The 24,237-nt window shown below is 31.7% G+C and overlaps 1 long non-coding RNA gene and 1 pseudogene across 2 annotated transcripts; both read left to right on the top strand.

Annotated features, from left to right (window-relative positions):
* The first annotated feature begins 4,678 nt into the window (after positions 1-4,678).
* On the top strand, positions 4,679-5,544 carry LOC145796589 (CMP-sialic acid transporter 2-like; annotated as a pseudogene).
* An 8,985-nt stretch (positions 5,545-14,529) lies between these two features.
* LOC145796981 (uncharacterized) lies at positions 14,530-23,155 on the top strand. Of its 2 annotated transcripts, none has more exons than XR_014337839.1 (6): positions 14,530-14,995; positions 15,523-18,923; positions 19,004-19,099; positions 20,220-21,403; positions 22,569-22,673; positions 22,928-23,155. It is a non-coding gene; the product is annotated as an uncharacterized LOC145796981 (long non-coding RNA). The 2 variants fall into 2 exon arrangements; XR_014337838.1 differs by having other exon boundaries at positions 15,498-18,923.
* Positions 23,156-24,237: the final 1,082 nt, after the last annotated feature.

The raw sequence follows: 24,237 nt of genomic DNA, 5'->3' as shown, positions 1-24,237 counted from the left end.
ATCTATTCCACAACTACCAGAAAAAACAAAAGAAGTGGGTTGTTGTGAGTTGATGTTGTGATGTTTGATGATGATGTCATCGTCTCTGGTTTTCTAAGAAGAGAATTTGAAGGAGTTCAGAATTTAGAACACCAAGACATCTGAAGTTGAAATCATTTTTCATTTAATACGTCTAGGGTTTTTTCTGATTTGGTTTTTTTTTATTTATAAAAAATATATATGAATTGTATAGATGACTTTTGATGATGATGTTTTGACGATGGTGATGAAGCTTGATGATGGTGATCATGTGTGTTGTTTTGATGATGATGACGTTTGATGTTGTTTTGATGGTGTTGTTGTGATGTTTGATGTTGTGATGTTGTGTTGTTAATGATGTGATTACGTTTGATGATGATGATGTTGTTTTGATGATGATGTTTGTGATGTTTGATGTTGTTTTGATAATGATGTTTGATGTTGATGATGATGATGTTGTGATGTTTGATGTTGTTTTGATGATGATGTTTGATGTTGTTTTGATAATGATGTTGTGATGTTTGATGTTATTTTGATGATGATAATGTTGTTTTGACGATGATGATGTTTGATGTTTAATGGTCATTAACATTGGGATAGGACCTAACGGTTCATAAGAAAATTCATAGGACCAAATGGGTTACAAGATACAAATTTGGGATTTATTGGTGCATCCCCCTAAAATTTTCTAAAAACAAGTTTTTGTGACGATTTCTAAACCGTTACAAAAGGTTTGGTGTCTTAGACCCCTTTTGCTTGTAGTGGTAATTCTTTTCAAATTTTGAGTGGTGTCAAGTAGGGGTACAATTTGGGCGAGCTCAACCCAAACAACCTGAACCTAACTCGAATTATACATATATAGATATATATAAATTATTAGCCATTACATAATATTAAAGTAATTTAGATTATTAAAGCATATTGAATATATTATATATATATATATATATATATATATATATAAATAACGTAAAATCTTACTCTTTTTTCTTTTTCTTTTTTTTTTTCCCACTCTTAAATTATAAAGACTACTATAGCAGCGTCTCTCTTACATTATATAAATTATTTTCTTTGATGGTATTAATGATTTTTTATAATAAAAAAAATGTAAATGGAGTCAAATCTCAATAATTTAATAATGTAGCTACAAAAAAAAAAAAAAAAACTAAAATTTATTTACAATATTCGGGCAATTCGGATTTAACTCGGGTCGGGATTAGACAGGCTACCTTGGGTTACAATTCGGGCATTGGCAGGTCTAGGTAAATCTCAACATAACTTGGACTAGACTTATATAACCTTCCAATCCGACCAAACCCACCCGAATTGCACCTTAGTAACAGCACAAAGCATTTTGTGGCTGCGTCCATGTCATCAGCCACTACAGGAAATCAAGAATTAACGGCGTTTAATTAACGACGTTTTATTAAATGTCACGTTTTCCAATTTTTAACGGCGTTTTTTAACCGCCGCATATTTTTCCAACCAAAACGGCACCGTTTTATAAATTGAAGGCGTTTAAAAATGCCTCCAAATGCAGTAAACACACGCGCCCCTTTTTTTGAAACCCTTATTTTTTAATCTGAGCCCTCTCTCTTATACGCACGCATCTCTCTTATCTTATACGCAGACATCTCTCTCTGTCTCTCACAGCGACGAAGAAGACAGAGGAGATAACTCTATGAAAAAACTTCGTCTCTCGAAAGATCAATCGGCTGTTCTTGAAGACAGCTTCAAAGAACACAAGCTCCATCGGCTATTCAGAGCGATTTCGAAGCGATTTCGAAGATTCAGATCGATATCAATCGGCTGTTCAGAGCGATTTTGAAGATCCAGATCGATTTCGAGATTCAGAGCGATTTCGAAGCTCCGTCGCCACCGTCATCTGTATCGGTGACGTAGTGAGCTCCACCATTTCTCTCTCTCTCTCTCTCTCTCTCTCTCTAGATCTCATACTGATTGTACCTTTATAAGGGTTTCTGGTTCTGAGTTGGTTCAAAAGTATATTGGTGAGGGCTCTCGAATGGTTAGAGAACTTTTTGTGATGGCCAGGTTTGTCCGACTTCATTGATAACATTGTTATTGCCAAAAAAATTATAATATCTTGTATATCAGGTTAATAAATCTTTTTAGTCTACAGAAGTGTTATATAGTTCCTCTTACATGTTTTATGTGTGATTTATTTTTGTTTATGTTACACAGGGAGCATGCTCCATCAATCATCTTTATGGATGAAATCGACAGCATTGGATCTGCTTGAATGGAATCTGAATCTAATAATGGTGATAGTGAAGTGCAGGGGACGATGCTGGAACTTCTCAATCAACTGGATGGATTTGAGCATCTAACAAAATCAAAGTACTGATTTCATTCTCTTAAACTAGCAACATGAGGGTGCTACTGCTCTGGGTCTTCCAGTTGCAACGAGTGCATATGTGTATACATTGATCTTTGTAAGTAATTTGAGGCATTTTCTTTTAGTTAAACTTGATGTCCTCTTATTTGACATTATTGTAGAACTTATAGCTATGCATACTGTTTGGTCTGAAATTAGTCATTTGTACATTATGGTTTTTTCATCTCATAGACTTGTTTCTAGACTTGATGGGACTTAAGGCTTGGTTTGGTTTGTTTTGTTTTGTTTTATAGACTTGTTTCTATAATGGTTCAAAAAGAAAGGAAAAAGGAAAAAAATAAAAGAAAAGTGACTTGTTTCTATAAGGTTGAGGCTAACTTTAGGAGTTCAATGTGCAGGTGACTGTTCCATCTTTGGCCTCAGTCTACAATGAGTATGCTTTGAAGAGCCAATATGGCACAAGCATATATCTTCAGGTGATTCAAATTGAGTATGGTTAGCTTGTATCCTGTGTCAATGAAATATTGGATATTTTTTTGTTTGCATTACTGAAAGACACTTAAAGGGAAATCACCAAATTTTTTATTTATCATGTCAGCAATTATAGTTCACACCTCTTTCTTTTATTCTTCATTTGAGTACTTTCAGTGATGGTCTTGATAAGGTCGTCTACTTATTACCTCTCTAGTCCATGCTATAAGCAGGTGTGTTATGCACTGGGTAGAACCTTCGTTAAAAAGAGTAATTGTTGTGGCATAAAGTTGAATACCTATTTGGTCTAAAAGAAAAGTAAGCAGGAAGAAGGTTTGTTTATTGGAATTTACGTGCTTGGGAATATTTGGAAAAATTGTAGCTGTAGGATATTGGGTTTTTGTTTTTAAGTGGTGCATTTTATTGGAGTTTGTCTCCCAATAGTTCATTTGTTTGACATAAAGAGAAACTAGAATTGTGTATGTAGGATTCAGGCTCAGTGTCCAGAAAATGATGCATGACTATTTTGGGGTCAAGCTGCCTTGTATTGAATCTGAATCACTCATTACCAATAGTACTTGAAACTCCATTATATATCTGTTCAACTGTACTTTACTAGTGATGTAAGTTTTTAGCGTTGTATAATTTATAAATAACTTCACTTTTGTAATATTTCACTTTTATAAATAATTTCCTGGGCATTCTTGTGACTGCCATGGTCAAAGGTATGGAGATGAAGCTTCATTGTACAGCCTAGTCGATTAATATTGGAGAAAAATGTTTTCAAGTTATACTGACATCAATTGTTGGAGATGGCAACTTTATTTTTCAGTTTATGCTATAATTTGCCACAAACTTGATTTCATACAGTTCATCTCCTATTCCTCTAAGTGAATTAAGTGCATGTTTGAGGCAGTTTTCTCTTTTACTCAGTCCCAGTACTGCCATGATTGGTCTCAAATTGTGTTAGTTTTTTAGTAGGATACCTTGGCTATTAGTTCTGCTGACTTGCTGACCCCCTATGAAGCATGGGTACTTCGACAAATATGTCGTACCTGTACTGAATATTTACCGACGTATGATACTTAGCATGATAATTTTGCATATGTACCGGGTACACAAAACATGAATCCAATTTTTTTCTTCTCTGATGTACCTAGTATATACCCAAACTGCATCGTACCTCAATCAAAACAATGTTTTCTTCTACTAAAGAGATAAAATTCCTTTCACTAGATTTCTTTTTAATTTTTAATTTTATGCTTGGCATGATTTTAAAATTAAGCTTTGGTTTGTAATTTATACCTTTACTTTTGGCATTAAATGTTAATTGTAGGTTGAATCTAAGCAAGTTAAACCATTTAATCGAATTTTGTATTACTCTAAATCAAAAATAAATATTTGTTATAAACATACCAAGCTGTACCCGTACCCGTATCCTACTTTTTTTTTTTAAATTTTACCATATCGACATATCCGTAATGTACCATTTCTCATACCCGTGATTCATAGACCCCTAATGCTTTTAGCAGTTCCTTAGGTGGAAAGATTAACCAAAACTGCCTTTTGGCTTTGCTTTTTTCTATTTTCTTTCATTTTCTACTTTGTTAAACAGGTAAAGTGATTGGGTCATATTTCAGAAATTGCACAAATTTTAGTGGCTTTACACGAATGGAGCCTTCAGCACATATTGTTAATGTATTTTTCCAGTGTCACACTAAAATTTCATGAAATAGTTAATGCCTTGTTGTGTTGAAGGCTCCATTCTTTTTAATGGCTATAACCTTTCTATTGGATGTGTAGCTTCAGGATAATTCAATCTGTATAGGACACTCGAGGATGATTAGTGCTCTTGGTTCATGGGATCTACATTTTTGAGTTGTGGCTCTAATTTTGTAATGTTGAATATTTCAGGTCCTAGTAGCTTTGACATCTTTGAAGGCCATTCAAAAGCTACCATGCTTCTAATATTTAACAATGCAGCACAAGGAATCCTATCATCATTTTTCTTCAAATATGCAGGTTTGATTACTTTCCTTAGTAGTTTGAGGTCTTCTTTCTATGCATCAACCTTCAGATGTTGTTCTGCTCATTTAAGACTTTAAGAATTATATTTGTTATTGTTCAATATGCACCATTACACGAGTTATTGCATGGGGAATTTTCTTAGTTGCAATCTGACATTTTGTTTGATGTGACCAGATACAATCTTGAAGAAGTATTCATCAACTGCTGCCACAATATTCACAGGCATAGCATCTGCTGCATTATTTGGCCACTCTGACTATAAACTTTATGTTAGGAATTATAGTTGTTTTCATCTCAATGCACCAGGTACTACAAGAAAGAGAAATATATTTTAATGATTACCATGTTATTTTCAGGCTTACCTTGTGTTTCATTTTCCCCCCCTTTGCAGTTCTTTTCTCCTCTTTCAAAGGTCAAAGATGAACAGCAAAATGGTGTGGTGGAACTAAAGGATGTTCAGGATAACCACAGGTATTTGCTTCTTGTTTTGTCTGTTATAATTCAGAATGCCTTCGTTTCAAGGACGTGTTTGGAGATGTATGTGGAATTGGGAGATTAATTGTCTGTATGAACTGAAAGTGTACTAAAAATTATTATTCTTGGTGTTACCCACTTGAAAATACACAAAAAGAGATCTAATAAACTGTTAATTTTAAAATGGGAACAGTCTAATAATGGAATGAAATATTGTAATGTGTACATATATATATTGAGTGATATATTGAGATTTAAGAGTCGCAACATTTTTCCTGTGGATATCGATGATAAATTCCATCATGTATTGATGGATATATCGCAAACACTAATACTATAGATACAGAAGCAACATCCGAACATGTATAAAATGGTTTGTATATATAGATGTGATCCCCCTCAACTTTAAAAACCTACCCTTAAATCCCCTCTACTCCTGTTTAAAGTGAATACACAGATGGCCTCAACAAGAAATGATTCTCACTCAAATTTAATGCCTTTGTTCTTATCTTTTATCTCACCCCCCCATTTTCTCCCTCGCTGTACCTGGACTATGGATTTTGTGGTGTGCCTTTCACTTGATTCAATAAGGCCTCTTGAATCTGATGAGTAGTTCATGGATAACGTCTATATAAGTAGTTCCCCATGCTCATTTTTGTGGTAAATTAAGAATTTTAGAGGGACATATTTACTCAGCAATTATGCTGGTATGACTTTGATGTTGAAGTGCAAAATCCTCAAGAGCTGTGTTCTTCAAATAGCAGAGGGGCTGCGGAGTGGGACCGGTAAGGTGTGGTGGGGGTTAACCTGAGACAGTGAACTCGACTGTGGCATTGGCATCCTTCCCTTGTGATTATCCTTGTCGAGAGCGAGTTCAAGCATTACCTTCTCAAACAAATCATGGTTTTTATTGAATTTAGGTAGAGTAATAACAGTCTTGCAAATTTGCAGAGCACCATCAAATATCACTACAACAAAAAAGGTCTATGGTGACAAAAACGCGTGACGAAAAAATAGTTCGTCTCCAAATATACATGTTTTAGTGATGAAAATAAGATTTCGCCTCCAATTGTACTATTTTTAGAGACGAAAACCAAATTTTGTCACCAAATGCTTAAAATCAAATAAAACAATAGGTGACGAAAATTTTATTCGTCTCTAAATTTTATTTTTCGTCACAAAACAATTTCCCACCCTTGGAAAATTTGGTGGAAGATTTGGCGCCATTTTGGAGATGAAATTTGTCGTCACCATTGTAAAAAAATTTAGAGAGGAAATAATTTCGTCTCCAAATGTATTATTTTTAGAGAGAAAAACCAAATTTCGTCACCAAATGCTTAAAATCAATAAAAAAATACAAGAAATCTAGGCTATTGTGACAAAATTTGGTGACGAATTTTTTTTTTGTCTTAAAATTTAAGCCAAAGATGGCGAAATATTAATTTTGTCGTTTGTTTTAATTTTTCTCAAAAGTATAGGAGACGAAAACAAAATTTCGTGTGCAAAAATGAGGCGCCAATTTCATTTGCATTGGCGCGAATTATTTTAGCTCATTGGAGACGAATATTTTTGTCACCAAATATTTTTTTTTTCTTGTGACGAGCGTAATTCGTCTCCAATAAATTCCATACCTATTAAACGATGTCGTTGCATATTTCCATTTATTAGGCGACAAATATATTTTTGTCTGGGAAGGATAAGTTATGGAAGACGAAAATATTTCGTCACCAATAAATACTCCATCATGCAGACAATATCATTTCATCTTTCTATTAAATAGGTGACAAATATATTTTTGTTTCAGAAGAATAAGTTGTGGGAGACGAAAAAATTTCGTCACTAATAAATTCTAATTGATTGCGTGACGAATATATTTTTCATCTCATAAAGTTAAGTTGTGGAAGACAAAAATATTTCATCACCAATAATAAATTCTTTGTTCTGGTATTGAAGGATACAAAAATATTTTATCATTAGTCATTTCTCTTTATTAAAATGCCATGATTTTGTGTTTTGAAGCATTGAAACGGTGACCCCAAGAGATACACTCTGACGCTTATCACTCATTTTCATGTACACGGACCTTGAAGTCGTGACCCAAGAAGACACTTTCAACAAACCCTCATTTCTCTCTCGCACTTGAGTCTACTCCACTCTCACAAGTATTGAAGTCGTGACTCAAGAAGACACTTTATAAACCATTTCTTCTATTTCGCGCAAAAGCCCCTCTCTTCTGTCTCACACTTAAGCCCTTCGTGCATGCCAGCATTGAAGCTATTATCCAATAAGGCACCCTATGTACGCAAGCACTTTTTCTCATTGTCTGAACCAACTCTACCCTTTCCGTCTAGAACACCTATTTCAAAAAAATAAAAGGTCAAAACCTTTCTCCACAAAAAAAAAGAAAAAAAGAAAAGATAATTAATGTAGCTATTTTTTTTGTGAGAAAAAATACAGAGAAACAAATAATAAGAAATTTGTAATTTTCAAAATTAATAGAAAACATTATCTTGTTTAGTATGGAGTTTTCAATAATTAATTTTTAAAATTTGGTGATAAAATTTATTTTCGTTTTAGAATGTAACCCAAACATGACCAAATATTACTTTTGTCGTTTCTTTTAATTCCTCTAAAAACTGTAGGAGACGAAAAAATAAATTCATCAGAAAAAAAAGAGGCTCCAATTTTTTTTCTTGTTGGCGCCAATTATTTTAGCTCATTGGAGACGAACATTTTTGTCACAAATTTTAAAATTTTTTGCGACAAAAGGAATTCGTCACCAATAAATTCGAAACTTATTAGACAATGTCGTTTCATTTTCTTATTTATTTGGTGACAAATATATTTTTTGGCTGGGAAGGATAAGTTATGGGAGACAAAAATATTTCGTCACCAATAAACTCTTCATGCTCATTTTATCTTTTTGTTAATTAGGCGACAAATATATTTTTGTCTCGGAAGGATATGTTTTGGGAGACGAAAATATTTCGTCGTTAATAAATTCTCCATGTGTCGTGTTGCATTTTGAGTGATTGTGCGACGAATATATTTTCGTCTCATAAGGTTAAGTTGAAGGAGACGAAAATATTTCATCACCAATAAATTCTCCATCCCCACACAACGTTGTTTTTGTATTTTTGTTGATTAGGCAACGAACATATGAGTTTGAGACGAAAATATTTTATCCCTAATTATTTCTCTTTATTAAAATGTCGTCAGAAACTAAGAGATCACTCTCACCTTAATCACTTACTTTCACACACACACAAATACTAAAGTCGTGACCCGAAAAGACACCCTCTACAAACCCTCGTTTCTATCTCGCACTTGAGTCTCCTCTCTCACAAGTATTGAAGCTGTGACTCAAGAAAATAATCTCTATAAACCATCTCTTCTATTTCGTACTAAAGCTCCTCTATTCTCGTCGTTTGTGCATACAAACATTATTATCCAAGAAGACATTTTGTGCAAAGCTATTATTCTTTCTCATAGTAAACCCCTCACCACAATATGAAAAAAATAATAATAATAATTAAACAAGGAAACAAAATACAAGAAATCTAGGCTATTGTGACAAAATTTGGTGCGAAATTTTTTTTGTCTTAAAATTTAACCCAAAGATGATAAAATATTAATTTTGTCGTTTGTTTTATTTTTTCTCAAACGTATAGGAGACGAAAAAAAATTTCATCTGCAAAATTTAGGCGCCAATTTTATTTGCTTTGGCGCGAATTATTTTAGCTCATTGGAGACGAACATTTTTGTCACAAAATATATATATTTTTTGTGACGAACGTAATTCGTCACCAATAAATTCCCTATCTATTAAACGATGTCGTTGCATATTTCCATTTATTAGGCGACAAATATATTTTTGTCTAGGAATGAGAAGTTATGGAAGATGAATATGTTTCGTCACCAATAAACACTCCATCATGCAAACGATGTCGTTTCATCTTTCTATTAAATGAGCGACAAATATATTTTTGTCTTGGAAGAATAAGATGTGGGAGATGAAAATATTTAGTCACTAATAAATTCTGATTGATTGCACAATGAATATATTTTTCGTCTCATAAGGTTATGTTGTGGAAGACAAAAATATTTCATCACCAATAATAAATTCTCTGTTCTTGTATTTAAGAAGACAAAAACATTTTTTCACTAATTATTTCTCTTTATTAATATGCTATGGTTTTGTGTTTCGGAGCACTAAAACCGTGACCCCAAGAGACACACTCTGACCCTTATCACTCATTTTCATGTGCACGGACACTCAAGTCGTGACCCAAGAAGACACTTCCTACAAACCCTCATTTCTCTCTCGCACTTGAGCCTACTCCTCTCTCACAAGTATTGAAGTCGTGAAGCAAGAAGACACTCTGTAAACCATTTCTTCTATTTTCGCACTAAAGCCCCTCTTATACGTCTCACACTTAAGCCCTTCTTGTATACCAGTATTGAAGCTATTATACAAGAAGGCACCCTATGCAAAACTGAATATTCTTGCTCATAGTGAAGGCGCCTCTTGCATAAGCACTTTTTCTTATTGGCTGAACCAACTCTACCCTTTCCGTCTAGAACACCCATTTTAGAAAAATCGCAGGTCAAAACCCCTCTCCACAAAAAAAAAAAAAAAAAAAAAAAAAAAAAAAAAAAATTAATGTAGCTATTTTTTTTTATGAGAAAAAAAAAACAGAGGAAAAATTAATAATAATTTTTTAATTTTCAAATTAATAGAAAACATTACCTTGTTTAGTATGGAGTTTACAATAATTAATTTTTAATTTTTAATCTATATGTTTTTAGTGAACATTTTTTAATATTATAATTTTTTGTTCTTTTTTTTTTTAACTTTTTAAATCCCTTTAATTTAGATGAGAGCAAATTGCAGCAGTTGTCCCGGTACTTTAGTCCTTGTGTCATATAAATGGTATGTGCCATATCTATATCTATCTATCTATCTATCTATCTATCTATCTATCTATATCTATCTATCTATCTATCTATCTATCTATCTATCTATCTATATCTATATCTATCTATCTATCGATCTATATCTATTTATTTATCTATATCTATATATATATATATATATCTATACTATATATTAAGCAAAATGGGGTTTTTAACCCCAAGGCCTGTGGGAGTTTCAATCTCCTAATCCCAATTTTCTAATTTTTTGATTTAAAAAAAAAATCTCAACATTTATTGACTTCTCCCAACCCAACCTCAGCATTTATTGACTTCTCCCAACCCACAATTCCTTTTGACTTCTCTCATAATTATTGCAACACCCTTTTCAATTTCTCCCATATACTATGGTTACACACAAAAATAAAAAGATAAGAATTTAGCTATAGATCTCAAAAAGATATAACATCTAAATTTGAATTATGATTTAATAATATAATTATGTATTTTTTTTTATGTATATCTATCAAAATTTTAAATCACTTAATAGGACAAATTAATCAATTTTCCAAAATTATTGATTTTTAATTTACAAAATAGATTAAAAAAAACTATTGACTAATTTATTTATTTAATAACAAAAATATTTCATAATCTCTCCCTCCTATTCTCTCTCACAAATTTTCAAAAAAAAATATTAAAACTTGCATTCATTTTCTCTTCCCAAAAAAATCAGATAATATTTTCTTTTAAAGTTGTAGATATCTACCTATATTTTATATATTACATTATAACATAACCAAAAAAACTAAAAAACTAAAAAAAAAATCTTTAAAGTTTATCTAAATAAACTTTAAATCAATAAAACTTACATGTCTATCACATATCTAACTCACATCATAACTTACCTAAATAATAATAATTAAAAACAAATGAAAATCACAGATAAATTAAATTTTTAAAAAAAAGATACCCACAACTCCATCTTAAATAAATTAAAAAAAAAATACCCGAATAGAAACCACACAAAAAAAAGAAAAAGAAAAAAAAAGATATATCTATCTATCTATCTATACTATATATTAAGCAAAATGGGGTTTTTAATCCCAAGCCTTGTGGGAGCTCCAATCTCCCAATCTAAATTTCTTGATTTTTTGATTTAAAAAAAATAAAAATCTTAGCATTTATTAACATCTCCCAACACCCAAGTTTTACCCTCATAATAACACTTTAATGCATTAAGAACAAGCATAAAAAAAACTTCTTTAAAATTCAACACATATGAATTCCTTGAAAAGTTCCAACACATATGATTATTATCCCTCATAATAACACTTTAAAGTATTAAGAACAAACATAAAAAAATTTCTTGAAAAGTTCAACACATATAATTATTATCAAAATATTAAACTTTAATATAATATAATAAAAAAAGACATTTAATTCCTTGAAAAGTCCAACACATATGATTGTTATCAAAATATTAAACTTTAATATAATATAAAAAAGGAAAAAAAGAAGACATTTAAAAAAAACATTTAAAAATCACAATTCACATATATAGATAATTATAAACACAATAAAATAGGAGGGCATTCATGTCTACCCTTTTTTTTTATAAGATCTCATCCAAAATATCTAAAACAGACATAAATTTTTATTAAATCTATCTATCTATCTATCTATCTATCTATATATTAAGGAAAATGGGGTTTCTAACCCCAAGCCCTGTGGGAGCTCCAATATCCCAATCTAAATTTCCTGATTTATTTATTTAAAAAAAAAAAGCTCAGCATTTATTGACTTCTCCCAACCCACTTTTTGACTTCTCCTATATCTACTCCTACGCCCTTTTCAACTTCTCTCATACACTATGGCTAGTGACGAGATTGTTAAATTATTTTTATAAAAAAATCTTTAAAAAAATAATTTGTATATTAAAAAAATATCTAAGAAATTAGTTATCAACATAAGAAATGACTTACCAAGGCTATGTATGGTTTGATTTTTCGAAATTTTTTTAAAAAATTAAAAATTAATTTGGTTAAGAAATAAAAAAATAAAAAAAATTATTTTCATTTTGTTTAAAAAATAATTTTTTTATTTCTTATTTCTTTACCAAATTAATTTTTAATTTAAAAAAAAATCTAAAAATCAAACCATACATAGCCTAAGAATCTTTTGATAAGTCATTTTTTACGTTGGTAACTTATTTAATTATTTGTTAATTTTACGATATTTTTACCATTTGAGACCTGTTTGGTAACCATTTTGTTTTCAGTTTTCAATTTATATTTACAAAAATTTTAAAAACTGTCATAAAAGCTTGTTTGATAATTTTTTTAGTTTATAAATGATTGTCTTAGTTTGTAACCTTGAGAAAAAAAAAACGTAAATTCAAAAAATGAGTTTTCGTTGCTTTTTAAACAAAAATTTACAAATTTTTCTAACAAAATTATTTTTTCAATTAATTTTTTTCCAATTAATATTTTTTTTTATGATTTTTTTTCCAATTAATAATAAAAGTTTCTACGACGTGTATATGGCGTGCCGTTAATACATCAATTACACACGACGCACATACGATAGAGAGGGAAGGGTTTCAATCTCTGTAAGACCGAATCGATCTCTCTTGTGTATCTGAAATCAGAGTTATCCATCTCTTCTTCATGGTGTTCTTCCTGTAAGGAGTCCTTGAAAGCAACGATTGAGAGTGTATTTCATTGACTGGTAAGTTGGTTGTCTTCATCTTCATCTTTGGTTTTGGTTTTTCCCCCCTCATATTTGTGTAGATTCATAGACTGCTTCTTCCTCTCCTTACCTTATTTTGTATGAAAATTATTTAATTTTGATTTTTTCAGATATTCCCCAAATTTGTAATAAGGGATTTCGAATATGAGTTCTATTGTTTCGAATCTAATTCAAAACCATGAAGCAGATAAAAAAAAATTCGACTTGAAAGTTCTCTCTCTCTCTCTCCACCATTTCACAAAGAAACAGAGTAAGTACTGTTTTCTTCGTATTCTTTGCGAAGCTCTGAATCGCGAGACCACAAAATCGAACGAAGACAGGTCTTCATTGGTCGTCGAATCTGCTGGGCAAAACCCTAGATCTGAGTTGATCTGTTTTCGATCGGCCTCAGCATTCTGAATATTGGATCCATTGGATCGGAGACCATGCCAGTGGCTGCTTCCGCACTACTACAAAAATAGTTAAAGATCACACTTTGACAAAAAAAAATATCTCACTTTTATTGAAAGTGTGATAAAAAAAATTAGATTGATATTTTAATCACACTTAATTTGATTGAGTGTGATAATATTTATTTTTTATGCCACTTTTCAATTAAGTGTGATTATATATATGTTTTTTTAATCACACCTTTTAAATAAGTGTGATTATATATATATATATATATATTAATCACACATTCTAATTAAAGTGTGATTATTTATATATTTTTTAATCACACCTTCTAATTAAAGTGTGATTATATATACACTACTATATTTTAATCACACTTTTTAAATGAGTGTGATTATATATCTATTTTTTAATCACACATTCTAATTAAAGTGTGATTATTTATATATATTTTTAATCACACCTTCTAATTAAAGTGTGATTATATATACACTATTACTTTTTAATCACACTTTTTAAATAAGTGTGATTATATATATATATATATATATTTTAATCACACCTTCTAATTAAAGTGTGATTATATATACACTACTACTTTTTAATCACACTTTTTAAATGAGTGTGATTATATATATATTTTTTAATCACACATTCTAATTAAAGTGTGATTATTTATATATTTTTTAATCACATCCTCTAATTAAAGTGTGATTATATAAAATATTTCAAATTGATTTTTATATAAAATATACAATTTTCAAATTTTTAATCACACTTAATTTGATTGAATGTGATAATATTTATTTTTTATGTCACTTTCTAATTAAGTGTGATTATATATATATATATATTAATCACACCTTCTAATTAAAGTATGATCACTATTATAAAGATTACACTTTGATAAATGAAAATATCTCACTTTTATTGAAAGTGTGATAAAAAATTAAATTAATATTTTAATCACACTTAATTTAATTAAATATAATAATATTTCTTTTAATTAAATATAATTATATATATATTTTTTAATCCCATCCTTTAAATAAGTATGAATATATATAATTTTTTTGCTAACAACTTCTAAACAAGTGTGATCAATATATATTTTTTCAAACTATCCCAAAACTTTAGAGTCCTAAATTCATTCACCCAGCCCTAGTCCTTCTCTCTTCCTCTTCCCTCTCTCGTCTGAGATCCAGATCGTGAGGTAGATCAAAACCTAAATCCCATCGCCAGCAGCCACTCCTTCGTCGAAACTCCCAACCCTTTCATCTTTTGAATCTCTACCTTCAAGTACAAACCCTATGCTGCTACTCCACATCCACACTTTGTTGTCGCCCCCGAAGGAGGATACCTACTACAAGCGTAGGCTTATGGAAGCCCATTCGCATCTCTATTGCCATCGTCCTTCCCAACAAGCATGGATCCAAGCGTGGTGACGTGCTTCCAGGTAGCGGATCAGAACGGGAGTGGCTTCATCGACGACAGAGAGCTCTAGAGGGACACTTGAGAAAGAGAGAGGAGAAAGAAACACTACATAGAAATTTTTTATAGTTTGGGATCACCACGGCCTAATGATATCCGGTCTGTCAGATCCTCTCCTATATATTGATTTCTCATCTATATATACATGCTATGTGTATGTGTACGTATAGATGATAGTCTGTAAATGTTATCTGATATTAAGGGTCCTCTTAAGTGTTTGAAAAAATGCCTGACTGCCAAAAAAAAAAGTGTTGGCACAATGAGGTTATTTTAAGAGCTCCATTCTTTCTGCCCTATTTTGTGCATATTTCTGTTCAAATTTTATAAGCAAGTATCACAGCAAAGCATATATAGTCTCCATAACTATTAGCGGTTTGGTTGGCATATATATCTAAGAAAAAAGTGAACTATAAATTAACACAACACTTCAAAAAATTTGATGAAGTTGAAAGAAGAATTTTGGTTCATGTAAACTAAGGGTTGATAAAGCTTTAAATTCTTCTATGGTAGCTACCACATGATCAAATTTAATTGGATGGCTCAACTTTTTTTTATATCTTAATTTGTCTCATCTTCTGCTATGTTTCTATTTTTTTCTTAGAATTTGAATTATTGCTATTTGGAAGGACCCAAAGGTCAGCTCTTTTGTGCACTTGAATTGAATGGCTTATTACACTATGAGGGTCATTGGACTGACTGTTAGGTGAGAAGAGGAAAGATGTAATTGAATATGTTCAGAGACTCATTAGATGTTCTCTTGGATTTTTAGTTTTGTGTGGTTAAATTGTTACCTAGGTCATCCTCTGTTGGTTCTGTTTTGTAGGTATATGGTTTTTTGATTATTTATTTATTTTTTTTGCAATCTTCAACATATAGTTAAAGGAACCCTCTTTCATGTCTGGAGGAGTTGAAATTATTGTTCAAATGCATGTGAGAGCAATTCAATTTCTGAGGTGTTCAGGCATGTATTTTCCAGTGAAGAGGCTTCACTCTGCTTTTCTGTGTGTCCTGTGAACAGTTCTTTTGTTCTTTGCCTTATATTTTTTAAATTGTGTTGGTATGTTGTTGTTGTTGTGGATACATTTGATGACTAATTTCCATTCAGTATTAGTTGAATTTTATAGGGGTTGATAATTTAGGGGAAATTTTATTGTTTGTCTTATGGCTTCCAAGTGAAATCAAGAATTCATTATGAATGATCTCTTAGGGAGCATGTTAGTTCTTATGTTTAGATGATTTGAGGCAGTTAAGCTGACATTGGCATGGCTATCTAACACTTGTTGCATCTGGCATTGTTGAGTCACCCACATATAGTCTAATAATTTAATACAACTTGACGGATTAAGTGATTGTGGACATCCTTTGACCGTGTAGTGTAGCCTATTTGGTCCTGAATATATGTGAAAGATTGCATTGAAAAGTTAGTTAAGAAAGGTTGTGTTCAACCTATTTTAAGGCAGTTAATAGATTTGGGAAGTGTTTCTACCATTTGCTACTGCCCTATGATCTAATTGTGGTATGCCTTTATTGCAATCATTATATTTGGCACCCATTCTTTTCATTAGTTCTTAGTTCTTCCTTTTCTTACTCATTTTGGTAGGAAGAAGAAAAAAAAGCTGTAGAAAGTTACTATCACAAACCCCAACAACCACTTAATGAGAGGGGCTGCTAGTTATGTGACTACAAGTTTTTGGGGGCGAGTGTGTATTTTCTAGAATATCAGGGAGTTAAATGTCTTTGTTAGAAATATCAACGGAGGTCATTGTAATTTACCCTAAATAATGTTATGTGGAATATTATCTTTGACATACATTAGTTTTTCTAATCATTCTTGGGACGGAGAATTTTTTGATTTTTTTTTAATTATTTTATGCATGTAAGAGAGACGGGATTTTTTTTTTAATCATTTTACATTATTTGTTAACTTGGTTTCCTTCAAGTTTACTGCCAGGGAAATTTACGTTTGCCAAAACCCTTAGTGGGGGTCATTGTAATTCACTATTTTTTTATTTTTTTTAAAAATGTAATGGGGAGTAATCTTTTTTTTTTTTTTTTTTTTTGTATGAACCTAAATTGTTGTGTTGGAAATTGTTATATCAAATCAACCCATATGTTATATCAGTCTACCCCCATCAGACCATGATTCGTGATTGGAAAACCACCTTATTTTTTGATTGGTATTGTATTATAGTTTGCAAAATATGGACAATTAACATGGAAGGGTGCAAATGACGTGTAAATGATGATGTAAAAGGATCTTTGAATTGTTTCTTCACTTTGAACCTATTTGAGGGAGCTAGCTACTAGGCTTAAGAAATGCATGTGAATCAATTTGTGCAATTACTTGAGTTTTTTATTTCCCAACTTTTTGCCCTGCTTCAGCAAAGTTTCAAAATCTTGGAAGTCCTTGTATTTAGTTGCTCTCTCTTCTTCTATCTTGGGCTTTTGTCAGCCTTTTTCTTCTCTGTTCTTCCACCACCTTTTACTCTCCTAAATCTCCTTTCAATTGTTTCATTAAGGCTCCACTTGCTTCAGTTTGGGCAGTTTCTTGAGCATTGTATATTTGTTTACCTCTCATCTCCTATGTTCTATTTCCTGGACTTAAGCACTTGTTGCCGAAACGTGTCAGTGGTTGTGTTCTAAATGTAGAGTTTCTTCTTTATAAACAGTAGTCTGGCTTTGTCAGTTATTAATGTTCCTATACTTGGAAGATTGTCGCACATACTCATTTGCTCTTAAAGTGGAAAACCATGAAGGTCACTTTATGAGCTAAGATATCTTGTTACTAATCACTATTACAAAAACATTTAAAGATCACACTTTGATAGATGAAAATATCTTACTTTTATTAGAAATGTGATAAAAAAAATTAAATTAATATTTTAATCATTAAGTGTGATAATATTTATTTTTTATGTCACTTTTTAATTAAATGTTATTATATATATGTTTTTTAATCACACTTTCTAAGTGTGATTATATATATATTTTTAATTAAGTGTGATTATATTTATTTTTTTAATTAAATGTGATTATATTTATTTATATATATATATATATATATAGTATCACAGTGAAAACACAAACAAATCAAACCCTCTCTCCCCGCGTCTTCCCCTCTCCTCCTCTCACCACTCACTTAGCAATAGCTAGGGTTTTATTATCTTTCTCTCCCCTGTATTAGAAACCCTAGCTTTGAAACTCCCAACCCCAACAACAACAATCACCATCAGTGTTGGATTTGCCATCACCGATCCGCCGTTGCCTGTCGCGTAGCACCTCCTTCTGCCGCAGAACCACCACCTTAGTGCCAACGATGGCAGATCTTGAAGGACGACCAAACCCTAGAGAGCTACGAGTAATTCAATCGATTCTCATCGTACTCATTTTTTGTATATGTGAATGTAGATATAGGTATTAGCATTGGAATTTGAGTTAAATGCTTTGGTAAAGCATCCTGAGAAGTCATTGCTCTCATTATTGGTCACTATTAATGGTTTATTTTCAAAATTGGAGGCGTCAATTGGCCATTTTCATACAGTGTGTCAGGTCACTTCTCTCACTAAAGACCTACTTTGTTTTCCTCTAGCTTTCCCTGTTAGAGATGCTATCAACTTAATTTATGAAAATCTACACAAGCTGGATTCTTACTTAAATGTCATTGTAAGAGTCTGAACATTCTTACTCATGCTTTCTGATTTTTCTTCAAAGTTTGTGGTTGTGTTTTATTAGTAAGAATTGTTTGTGGTTGTGTCATTGTAAGACTTTGGAAGGACTTATTAGCCAAGAAAAGTTTGAAAAATCTCGAGCCTGTAGTCTTGATAAAAGGTTTTGTTGTTTTTTATCTGGTCACAAGTTTTCTCATTTATATTTTTTCACCTGTGGTACTCACTAATATAGCTATTTTGGTTGTGCTCTGATTTGCCTTTCTTAACTTTCAGCCACTTCCATTTTGTTCATGAGTTCACAACTATACTGATGGACTCTGCAATTTTGTTTTTTGGGGGTATTGCCTTGGTTGTGGAAGGTGAGTGGTTTGTTGTTAGATTATGGATTGGTTGTGCTGCAACACTATTCTCTGTATCTAATTTTTCCTCTTTACTCCAGACATCAGGAGACTTCCTTGTGTACATGGGTCTCAACGCAAAGAATGAAATAGTGCACACCCTTGCATTTTTGGCCGGTGTTATGTTTTGGTCACAGGTGCACATATTAACCTTCTTTTTTATCTAAATATAATGAATGTCTGGTTTACTTGTTATGATGTGCCATATTCTGCTTTAAAAGTGAATTTCTTCAAATTATGTCTTTAGAATCATGTTAACTATATTTAAGCAGCCAAGAAGCTTTAGTTAGAACTTAGATGTGTATAATAAGTCAGCAAAAGTTGCAACACTTTTGTTACAAGATTAATATCTAAACAGTTGGAGACGTTAGATCTAGAGAAGGCATCTCGTTCGCATATCCCACTTCCTTAGCTGGAAAGGAACAGTCTAACACATAGTCCTAAAAAACACACACATTATGAGTACCTGGAAAAGTGCAACCTCCATGTACTACCCAACTTTTGCTTGGTTTCTTTTTATTTGGTTTTGATTTGTGACACCAGCAACACATCAATGACCCTTTGCAATTTTCTACTAATGAAGACTATTTATCGTTGAAACTATTCCTTCAAATTTACGGCTTGTATGTTTGTGGCGGTAAAACCAATTCATCTTATAGGTGGGACTTTTCCTAATTACTCATTTTCAATCTCAACTTCCCAATTAATCATTTTACGTCCAGCCACAGACAGTTTCATGAATGAATAAATGAATACTTTGTCTTTGAATAAATGGTCCCTTGATTCTAGTTGCTAGATTAAGGAATTACATGTTTGGTTCTTTTTATTTTTAAAGAATCTATATAAGATGTTGTACAAATATTTCTTGTTTAAATTATTGATTGAGATGTCAATTTCTTTAAATCATCTTCAAATCTAATTAAGGCAGGTCAAAATTTTCTTCAACTTTCTTTTTAAATTTCATCAAAACACTAATAGTCTAATATAAGATGTTGTACATATATTTGCTGGTAGTCTAGTGGGAACTCTGGACTTATAAAACTGTAACTTACCATGTCCATCAAAATTTGAATTTGCACACTAATTGGGAGTTTAATTGTTATTTTCTTTAGTCGAACTTTTGTTGCTTATTTCCTGTGCCTTGGTTCCTTGGTGTTCCATTTGTCAAATAGATTTTTTTTTAACTTCTATCCTGTGATTATTTGCCATCTTATCTTTTTGGGCTCTTCCTAACAAACCTGCTCTTTCATCACCCAGGATTGGATGAATACTTCTTTCTGTTTGACAGGTTGAATTCCATGGTGAAGTGATGTATACTCTGAAGTTTGTTGTGAACCAGTCAGACTACACTGTGCATACATTAAGAAATGTCACAGAGTATCTATTACTTGCGAAAACCATTAATATGGTCCAGGTTTTTCTTCCTTCAAATGACAAAGATGAAATTGACAAGTTGAATGCAGATTTATATACTGCAGTAGATACACTGAGCTAGAAAACAAGTGAAAATTCTGAAACAATACAGAGAGTCTTCTAAATTGACAAGTAATTATGGGCTAACAAAATTGCAGTAAGGCCAAGTCCAATGCTTTGTAAGATAGATGATGGCCCCCTGCCCTTCTCTTTCACCCTCCTCCCCCACACAATGTAAACTCGCCTTGTTGTTTTTTTTGGTTTTGGGGATGGGCTTCATGAAATTGCATTGGTTAAAATTTGGTTTCGGTAATGGAGAAATGTTTTAAACATTGCGTAGCTATTAATGGATTTGTATTATTCTAGTGATTTTAAAATATTAAGGGTGAATATTGTGGAAAAAAACTGAAGGACATTTTTTTTTTTTTGGTGAAGGATGGTATTTGCTTTGATGTCTCATATTTCATTTATTAGTGGAAGTTGTTTACTTTACCTAGTGCTTCCACGCATTAATAGATATTTGATCAATAACAATTAGAGAGTGTTTGATTGTACGATTCGAGTTCATTAAATTGTATACTGCTGGTATATTCTATAAGTCATAATGGTCCATTCCATTTATTGCTTGTTGTATCCCCTGCAAGTTAGTGGGTTTGATGGTGTGGTTAATAATATATTCCCCACCCACCTCCAAAAAAGGAAAAAAATATGTTTAGACTGGGCAGTATCATTTGTTAATCTTATTATTGTATTCACTTTCACATCTAATCAATGTCCATTTCCCTTCTTAGTACCATCTAGATGCTAATGCAGCTTCTTTGCAGTTATATTGAATTTTTTGATGCAATGCCAGTACCTATGGCAATAGCACTCTCTAGCCAGCCTCTTCTTGGTTAGCCAGTAATGGTTAAACCATCAGAAGCTGAAAAAAATCTGGTTCAGTCTACTACAGCCACAGCTGGGGCTGTGGGTGGGCTCATAGGCCCCTATTTGGGGGGAGCTAGAAGAGTATGTTCCTTTCTACTGAGGTAAGAAACATCTTCTATTCCTTTCTTATGCTTTTTCTTATACATGGCTGTGTTGCTGCAACATTGTGTCCTTGCTGCCCAGGTGAAGAAACCACACTAGTTGTCTTACCCATGTGCTGCCACTGTCCATGTGACATGACCATAAAGAAAGGATTGGTTTTCCCTCAGCTGATGATTTTTCTTTAGTTTTTCATGTATGAATGTCTAAGTTGATTGGTTTACTTTTTGGGTTGAAAATTTTGCCCTAAATCTGGATGCTTTTAACATAATGCATCTGACCTTTCTCAATGATAAAAGTGTTTTTTTTTTTTTTTTTTTTCTTTTCTTCTTCTTCTTCTTCTTCTTCTTCTTTTTTTTTTTTTTAATCTTTTCTAAATCCCAGATTAGGAACAAAAAGCGGACCTTGGAAATTGGTTTGGTCGGAGATAGAGTAGGAAAATGCCTGAACTCGTGCATAAGCTCCGAGTTCCATATTTTCCCCCTCTGTGCATAATGATGAATTCAAACATAATTTCATGATGGGGTAACTGTTTATGCTATGGAGATTCACAAGTACATAAAAGAAAATTATCTTATTTTGAAGTAAAATATGGCTTGATTCCATTAGTTCTAAAATTTCATGTTTATGTGCGTTGGCAGAACATATTTTGCAAGGCTCTTGAAAATTTGATGTTGTTAGTTAGAATAGATATTCCAATAATGTTGTCATACATTACAACACAAGTTCATCATAGAACTTTGGCAACATCACTCTCCTCAAAACAATTTTTGCATCCCAGGGATTGAGTGTTAAAGACCTTGTTGTTCTTTTAGTTGTAGTAATTTGTCTACTTGGATGATTGTTAACTTGTTGTGCTTGCTAGTATGGCTCATTTGAGAGTTCTGTTGTTGTGTTTGGGAGACTTACCACTCACTTATGATGGTTGTTTTATGCTTCAAATGGTTTCATATATTTTTTTTACTAACTTGGTAATACAAAGGCAAAGCAGTGAAACATTTCAGATATTGAAATTGGACTTTTATTAGACTTTATGCAACTAGGATTAGATTGAGAAGATTTGTCAGTGAGAGTCCTAACTGTTGATTGGCTTTGATTTTGCTGTTTCTGCAATATTAACCTGGTGCTTATCTTTTCTCTTTTTTCTTTTTTGCCCCTTGCAAATAGCGTGAAGATGTAGCTTATAATTCTGACTACGGAACCCCCATCCACACTCATTGATCTTCTTCCTTTCTCCAATGGTGATGATAACTTAGCTTTAGCACCTGAGCGGTAAGCTATTACACATTAATGGGATGCACCTTGGGAGGGACCAATATAAGTTGTATGAACTTACGACACATTAATGGGATGCACCATTTGTGAATTAGCCTTAAAATTAATTTTTTGTTCTCATAATCTCAAAAAAAGTCTGTTACAGGGATAAATTGTATAATTGATCTAATTGTAAATTGATGAGTTACTAATGTTTTTAATCTTTTGTATAATTGATTAATTACTAAAACTTTTAATTTATTTTTTTGCAGATTGGATTAGAGTGGCATTTTTGACGTGCAACAATGATGTAATTTGCTTGAATGTTCATTTTTGTTTGATAAGGATACACATACTTTTTGGAGTTGCACTAGTTATTGTTGGATTTTTGGTGGAATTGAACAAGTTATAACTTTTGGATATTTTGTGGATATTTCACTATTTTATTGTATTAGGATGAAATTATTTGTAATGATGAATGAATATCTTCATTTTGTTAATTCGTAAATGTGTTGATAACAGGTTAGGTTAAATTGTGATGGAATTGTTATATTCAACAGGTTTCAACATGAACAGGGTCATATTTGTTGAACTAAAATTTAGATTTTGATAAAATAGGTATATAATGTGGAAAAAAATACTATGGAATTATTGACAAAATTTTTCATCCCTAAAGAAGGTTTTTTTTTTTGTCTCTTATTTAGTTTAGGTGGATGATTAATTTTGTCATGAATTCTTTATTTCATCGCTAAATGAATTTGTCATGACAAAAAATATTGTCACATTTTGTCACTATTACCCTCAATGTGTGACGAATTTTTTTTGACATTATTTCATTATTTTTAATGATGAATTTATTTTTGTCTCTATTAGTAGCTTATTTGACAAAAAATTTTCGTCTTCGTTTATATTAAACGTGACAAAATTATTTTGTCTCCATTTCTTATTTTTATGACAAGATACTTTTGTCTCTAATTTCTCTTTAAATGACAAAATATTTTGTCGCTAATTACTTCCAAGTATGTTCCCAACAGAATGTATTGGAGACAAAAAAATTCGTCACAAATTTATCATTTTTAATGATGAATTTGTTTTTGTCTCTATTGGTAGCTTCTTTGACAAATTTTTTTTTGTCTTCATTTATATTAAACGTGACAAAATTATTTCATCTCTATTTCTTATATTTATGACAAAATACTTTTGTCTCTAATTTCTTCCTTTAATGACAAAATATTTTGTCGCTAATTACTTACAAGTATGTTCCCAACAGAGTGTATTGGAGACAAAAAAAATCGTCACAAATTTTTCATTTTTAATGATGAATTTGTTTTTGTCTCTATTGGTAGCTTCTTTGACAAAAAATTTTCGTCTTCATTTATATTAAACGTGACAAAATTATTTCGTCTCTATTTCTTATATTTATGACGAAATACTTTTGTCTCTAATTTCTCCTTTAATGACAAAATATTTTGTCGCTAATTACTTACAAGTATGTTCCCAACAAAGTGTATTGGAGACAAAAATATTCGTCATAAATTTATCATTTTCAATGACGAATTGTTTTTTTCGTCTCTAAGACCCT

This window comes from Camellia sinensis, chromosome 8, assembly GCF_055761805.1.
Source record: "Camellia sinensis isolate YWXY chromosome 8, ASM5576180v1, whole genome shotgun sequence".
Taxonomy (NCBI): Eukaryota; Viridiplantae; Streptophyta; class Magnoliopsida; order Ericales; family Theaceae; genus Camellia; species Camellia sinensis.
Note: the sequence above shows the minus strand (reverse complement) of the source record. Positions and strands in the feature narration are given on the sequence as shown.